The following is a 7,896-nucleotide window of genomic DNA, read 5'->3' as shown; positions in this document are numbered from 1 at the left end:
TACCTAATGCACTGGCTGCTGCACTGAGTGGCATGCTGTGCTGGCACTGGTGTGGCAACTAGTGCATCCTCTTGCTTTTCATAATGTTAGTGAAATAAACATGGAGAAGCAAGCATGCAATATATATAATCAATTTTTATGGTGTGAAACTTATCTGAGCCTCACACATTTTAACTATTTTTTTATATTTTTAAACACCTATTGTAGGTGAAATGAATAAAAATATTCATACTTTATTTATCCAATAAAATAAATGAATGACTGATAATTTATCGCTTAATGAATATCGCAAAATATTATTTCTCTCTAATTGTTTACATTTGACTTAATATCCCACACTAATATTGCTAGGGCCATGGTAGAAATTTGAACAGATCGATATTATCTGTTATAATCTATGTTTATTTCTAGATTGCATAATTTTTATAAATATAAATCCTACCAGTATGTAATTAATACTGCACAGAAACAAAGAACGGTGTAATCATATAATTATTGTGTAAAATTTACTATCGAAATTTGATCTATAATGCTTATTATGATAGAATTGATATCAACTTCAAATGACAAGCCACAATTAAAAAATTAAAAAGAACTAGTTTAAATTCATGCAAACATAGGTAAGTATTTAAAAATAAAATAATTAAATGCATATCATCTATCCTACTAGAATTGAATACTTCTAAGGGTCATTATATATATATATATATATTATATATATATTTGTCAACTCTAAAAGACCTTGTAAAGATATTATTTAGTAGTCTCCGTAGATAACGTATTTTTTCTAGACTCGATAAATTTAAATTCAGCATTTAAAATTCCAAAATATTCATTTTTTTATCTAGAAATTCTGGTAATCGTCAGAATAAATAAATTTCTATGATGTTGAATGCAACAATTTGATGGTTTGAGAGCCAAAATTCAAAAATCATCCATGTTGAGATAACTTTGGTGACTTGATCAACAATCAAACGAACTCTAAACATTCTCCAGCCACCAATTTCCATCTCATTACACCTAAATTCAACATCCAAGATCATTTGATAGACCCTGACTAGGAATTGACCTAACTGTTGTCGGCCCAAATTGGATTTGAGATGAAGAAGATATCCTAATAATGTTGAAGCTACATCAGAGCAGAAAGAAGAAAATGCAGACAAATTGGATCGTTTTGTAGGAAGAAGAGAATAAACGACGTCATTTTCATTAATGAAATCAGCCATAAAATAGAAAGACAAACCATTAGATTGCTTTGCCATGAGGAATAAAGAAATACAAGAAACGGCTGTGTTTTTGCTCAATGAACATGAAACCAACACCTTTGAAATTGCAAGCCTAGGTTTGTTACAAAGACAGCGAGCTGTAGTCTCTAATTGGTCCACTGATTAAGTCGTTATATATAGTGGAGTTAGTTTTAAGTATGTTTCTTCTCTTTCCCTCTTTTTTGCTTTCTCTGTTATTGTATAAATAGGCAAAGTAGATATGTATCTTGTACACTCATTTTTCTTTTCTTGATTCAATCAGAAGAAATTCTTTTATATAGAGAGCTTTGCATTTTTTACACATAAAGACACTGAAAATCTAACCAAAAGACTTAGCCAAATAAAGTGTCATAAATCATGGTTATGTATAATTATTATTTAATCATATACCCAACACACATCAAATTGGTGAAGTAAGGTGTTGTTACAAAGGTCTAGAGATAAACCTTAATTTGGCAAGCTTGGTCCATGAAAATTACAACAAGCAAGGAAGACGTCTATGACAAATATCGAAATAGGATTTTCAGGTAAAAACTTGTGTTTGATACCCATTTTCAAAGTTTAAAATTCTGAATTCAAAGTCAATTCTACAACTTAGGAGTCATTTAAAGTTTAGCTCACAAATTTTCCAAAGATTATTTATTTTGAAACAAATCTATCTCTAAAAGGTAATTAAATTAAGTTTCCAACAGTCTAAAAATAAAAATATGGGCTAAACCTATTTTTTAGGGTCCTAACTAGCTTAAGAGGTCAACTTTGCTTGACCCACAAATTTTGCTACAAGTCAGGCATGATTTGTCCAAAAGCTTCATACTTTTATAAACTTGGATTGTATATTTATGCACAACTATAAAAACAAGGGCTATAGTGGCATTTATAAAAAACGTTGCTATAGGTACCCTATAGCGGTGTTTTTGCAAAACCAATGACATAGGTTTTCTATAGCCACGTTTTGAAGGGTCTATAGTAGCGTTTTCTAAACACTAGGCCTATAGCAGTGTTTGAAAAAGCATATAATAGTGTTCCAAAAATGCCACTATAGGTCCTATTCTGACAATGGCTTATAGCGGAGTTTGGGAAGCACGACATCTGACCATTGGTCCAACCCAAAATATATCTAGGGACCTCTAGTTGTGTTTTCCAAATGCCACCACAGTTTAGATTTTACAGGGGTCTATAGCGGTGTTTGGAAAGCACCACTATAGTGGCATTTTTCAAATGGCACCATAGGCCCAGGTCTTACAAGGGCCTATAGCAGCGTTTGGAAAGAGCCACCATAGCCCTACCCAAAAAAAAAAAAAAACTGAGGGACCTAGAGTGACATTTTTCAAACGCTACCATAAGGTCTTGCCAAAAAAAAAAATAAATAAATAAAAAAAGAAAAGAAATAGCTATTAAAACAAAATCTCTCAATCTCTCCACTCTCCCACTCTCTAACTGTCCTCAATATCTCACTCTCTAACTCTCTCACTCTCTCAATCTCTAAGTCTGTAATTCTTTCAACTCTTACTCTCTCACTACCACCTTACCCATGCAACTGACCCACGCTACCGATCCAAGCAGTAAATCCACGCCGTCAACGCCACGCCTAACGTCGATCTGTGAAGCGGACGGACTTTGACACATTTCCCTTTCCCTAGATTAGTGTTGGGTGGCTAGCATCGTGGTGGTTTTGTGTTCGGTGGCGGGTAAAATAGATTTGGATTGCAAAAGGTACTTATTTTTTCATCATATATTTCAAATTTCATTTTTTTTACTTATTTGTTTTAGAATTCTTTATTAATTTTGTGTTTGAAATTTTGTAGGTTTCAATGGGATTTGAAATTTTGGGTATTTTGAAAATTTGTATTTTGAAAATCTGAATATTTTGCTATTAACAGGGTTGCTTGGATGGCTAGAGTGTGCTAGGTTTGGATTGTTTGTCATGTTTTGCGTGGCTAGATATGGTGGCTTGGTTTGTGATTCGTTTTTGAGTAACTGAATATTCTGGTTTTTTTTTTTTTTTTTTTTTTTATATATATATATAATGGTGGTTGCTAGCAATAGCATCTGGATATTTTGCTATTAACAGGGTTGTTTGAAAGGCTAGGATGTGCTAGGTTCATTTTTGGTGGTTGGATGTGCTGGGTTTTGGTTGTGATTGGTGCTTGCTGGTTGACTATGCTGGGTTTTTTTTTTTTTTTTCCATGACGAGGTTGTTGGCTATAGCGGTGTTTTAAAATGCATATATAGCATTTAAAATAATAAGAATAATTTGCCTAAAATAGCGTTTTAAAAACATCTCTATAGGTTATGGACCTATAGTGGCATTTTTGCAATAGAAGCATTTGTGGCATCGTTATAGAAAATGCCTCTATAGCCCAAATGAACTCTATAACAGCGTTTTTAGGACTTATAGTGGTGTTTTAACAAATGCCAATATAGACCTGTAATTTGTAGTGCTTCTTAGAACAAACTATTCCTCAAGATCATCTACTTATGTATTATTGCGGATAGTAACTCATAATAGAAACTGAAGTTAAGCCGGGGAGATTGCTATAAAAAAAAAAAAAAAAAAACCCATTTCGCATCCATATTTAATTCTTGGAAGTGGGCAAGATGGTCATTTCGCATCCATAATGAGTTAGTGATTGTAATTTAGTCACTAACACATTAATTACATTTAAAAAAATGATCTTAAGGTTTCAACAATTCAGAACGGTACGTTTGTTTACTCAACGGACGATCGGATTAAAAGATATCACAAGATCAAATTTTAACTGTTGAGATGTCGATTGGGTGAAACTAATGACACATATTTAATTGAAATTACTTTTAATAGGTCAAGTTTAAAATTAATCCAATGAAATTTTGTGATTGCCTGAGTATATGTCTTAAAATATATGCTTTTGCATTGGATTCGAATAAATGAGTTGATAAGATTTAAAGACTATTAGATAATATGATCTTTAACTAAACATATTCATAAAAATTACTTTAAAAATTCTAATTATCACTTTGTAATGTGCTTTGTCATGAAAATACATTAAAATTTTGTCCAATACATTGTTAAGTGAAAAACAATCCAATGCTAATCAAGTAGCAATTTCAGTCAAGTTGCAAGACGATTTCAACAAACGTTAGATTTTGGACTAGGCTATTTCTTAGCAAAATTGTAAGGAATTAAATTTTCCTACCAAGTGTGAAAATATCAGCTCAATAAGATTTTTGAGCAGAGAGATAGGATCAAAAAACTGAAATTCGTTCACATATAAAAAGAGTGCTTGAGTTATTGCTTTAATATAGATTAGATTTCCATACATGGTAGAAATCTGTAATATAGAAAGAAAAAGATTTTTTAAAAATCAAATTTTTTATTCAGTCCATCAGTGACAATTTCTGATACGTTTCGAACATGTTACAGATGGAAGTGGAAAATTCTTTTGGAGATATGTATAACATAGAAGGTGATAAATCATACACTTTCTCTATTAAACAATAAATCCATTAATTTGCTTTAATGATGTCTCCACTGGGCCACATAGGAGTGCCTATAATCCAACCTCTATAAATCCTATACTCCAAACCATTAGTTTTTACACTTCACAATAGTGTTCAACCAAAAGAGAAATGGAGAAAGAAAACAATGAGTTGTTTAGTATTAGCCTTGGGTTGATGATTATTTTTCGTCAAATGCAAGTGCAAGTCACTTCAGATGGCATAACATGCGAGGAGGTTTAACACAATGATAACCTGCAACCATACTCTCAGTTGTATCTGTCCATCGCCAGCCCTATAGCTGTAAAGGTGTACGAAAAATGTATCGCAACAAGCAAAACACCACTACAATACGTAGGTCTTTGTCTGAATGTTTGGAAACTGCTGCAAAAGCATTTCAAATTATATCCCGAAAGACTAAAAAGTCTTCCCAACTTTGTCAAAGTCCAAGTTCCTGTTCCTCTGACCCATGCAGACTTAGCTGCTGCACCAGTGCAGCACAGCATGCCACCCAGTGCAGCAGCCAGTGCATCAGGTGATGCAAACCCAGCTGCCACAATCAGTGCAGCACAGATTGGTACTCAGTGCACAACTAAGACAAGAAATTCAAGACCAAATTCAAGTGGAAGTCCAGACTATTTCTCAGAATTGAAGAAAGTGAAGACTTGTAATTATTCCTCTAAACGACAGTGTGGTTTACTTAGTCTACTTGATGAGTATACATAAACGGCATGTAGTTTTCCTTGCTTCTTGATTAGTTAGTTTGTTAGCTCTAAGTCAGACACGTGAGAGAATTAGTTATGTTTGTTACATTGTGTTCACACGTGCTTGTAGTGGTTAAGTTAGTATATATATATGATTGTACAGTTACAGAATCAATTCAATGAAAACAGTTTTTTCATCCAAAAACTTTATAAACATCTCCACTCCATAGAGCATCATGGGACACTGCACATTATGAAACATAAACGTATTAATAAGGAAATGAGAAGATTCATTAAAAAAATATATGTTTTCATATGTATTATGAGTTTATGACCCTTTTTACACTCACACAATGAGAGAGAGAGAGAGAGAGAGAGAGAGAGAGAGATTACGTTGCAATCCACAGCGGGGTCAAGAGGAACAGGAACTTCGACTTTGCAAAGTTGGGGAAGCTATTTTAGTCTTTCGGGAATAATTTGAAATGCTCTTGCAGCAGTTTCCAAACATTCACACAAAGACCTACGTATTGTAGTGGTGTTTGCTTGTTGCGATACATTTTGTACACCGTACACCTTTACAGCATATAGGGCTGGGCGATGGACCAATACCCAATAAGTATAGGTTGCAGGTTAGCTATTGTGTTAAATCCTCCTTGCATGTTATGCCATCTGAAGGACTTGCACTTGCATTTTGGACCAAAATAATCATCAACCCAAAGGCTAATACTAAACAACTCATTGTTTTCTTCTCCATTCTCTTTTGGATTGAACACTATTGTGAAGTTAAAAACTAATGGTTTGGAGTATTAGTGCGAGCTCTCTATTAATTTATGGAGGTAGGATTATATAGGCACTCCTATGTGACCCGATGTTGACTATCATTAAAGCAAATTAATGGATTTAATTATCTATATCTATATTTATATTCTATATATATATAATAGACGAAGCTGAGAGAAAGTCATTGCCTACATTTAAGGTGGTGTTGACAAATAAGAAAAAAAAAAACCGCACGTTACAACGTTTGACTCTGCCACGCTTGCAATTAAAAAACCGGTTAGAAAAAAACCCCGTTAAAATAAAATAAAAAAAAAGCATTGCAATTCAGAAAACCCTACCGATTTCTTTTCATCAGACTGCTTAACATTCTCTCTCTCTAATTGTAATTTTATTGTTTGTTGCCGTCTCATATTTTATTATCTTCTTTCATGTCCCGTTTAAAGTTAATCACGTTGAAGAAGAAGTGTCTTTGTTGTTGTCTAGGCTCTATTTATCTTAAAAAAAACACATACTCTTTTTTAAGTTGTTGTCCTTTTTTGTTGGTATCTGCATTAGTTTATTGCCTTTGGTTGTTTTGAACAACATATTATGATTTGTTTACTATGCATTCCATGTTTTGTTACAGATGGACACCATCACAGAAAAATGTACCTATTTGTTTGGCCCTTTAAGCAAACTGTTTCAGTACTATCTTTGCCACCATTGTTGTTCAGTTTCATCGTTCCACTGGGTAGTTATAAATTTTACACTGTTCCAAATAAATTTCACATTATATTTCTTTAGACAAAAAACCTAAAAATTTAGTTCATTCTTCATACTCTCTTGCTCTTAACAGTGAGCTTTTTGTTGGTACAATTTTTTTTAATAGTTTTTTTTATTCAAGTTATTGAGTCATATTTCAATCTTTGAAAGCAAATTTTGATTCTCACTCTATTCTCTCTTATTGGACTAACTTTTTTTAGATCTGCCAAGAAAACCTCCAAATTGGGCGAAACAAAGGGTTGCAAGTGTAGAAAGAGGTTTCTGTTCTTTGCAATAGGTAGTTTTGGGAACGGTAATACAAAATTTAAAGTTTTCTTTTCAAACACTATTTTCATTTGATTGTTGTTATATAATATGCATTTGATAGTTTATGATTTGGCGTCATCAAATGCAGATTTTATTTTCCTCTTAGGGGATGTGGCTGTTTTTTTTTCTTGGGGTTGATTATAGAATGATTGGTACAAATTGATAGAGGTACTAAAGCCTAAATGTTATGGTTTGTGCCATTCTAACTTGCGCCTAAGTATACCACTGATAATATAGCAGTCTATAGGTAAGTGCTCTGCTTATAATCCTTTTGGAGATTACTTTATGGGGATATTTAGATTTTCTTAAGAATTTTGATTCATGGGAACTGTTTTTGTTAAGGTGGTGATGTCATTGTTACAAAAAGAGGAAAATGAAGTTTATAAGAGGCCTAAATTTGGGATAAAGAAAGAGTATTTCTTTCCCCATTGTTGGGAAGTTTGAATATGCAAAATATTGATAACCTAATAAATTTTTGTCAGTGATATTGTCACTTTTGTTCGTGTCATCAACCTAAAAGGTATAAGGTACTGCGATTGATATATTAAAGTGCTTCTTAAGAACTTTTTATACATTTATTTTTATCCTACTTAGTTTCTGAA

At 32.9% G+C, this 7,896-nt stretch overlaps 1 long non-coding RNA gene across 1 annotated transcript; it reads left to right on the top strand.

Moving 5' to 3' along the window:
• Positions 1–6,612: 6,612 nt before the first annotated feature.
• On the top strand, positions 6,613–7,646 carry LOC136065726 (uncharacterized). The gene is made up of 2 exons (XR_010627328.1): positions 6,613–6,956; positions 7,189–7,646. It is a non-coding gene; the product is annotated as an uncharacterized LOC136065726 (long non-coding RNA).
• The last annotated feature ends 250 nt before the right edge of the window (positions 7,647–7,896 follow it).

Source organism: Quercus suber, unplaced genomic scaffold (genome assembly GCF_002906115.3).
Source record: "Quercus suber isolate HL8 unplaced genomic scaffold, Cork oak 2.0 scaffold_1098, whole genome shotgun sequence".
In the NCBI taxonomy this organism is placed as follows: Eukaryota; Viridiplantae; Streptophyta; class Magnoliopsida; order Fagales; family Fagaceae; genus Quercus; species Quercus suber.
The sequence above is the reverse complement of the archived record's forward strand: the minus strand, read 5'-3'. Positions and strand labels throughout refer to the sequence as shown.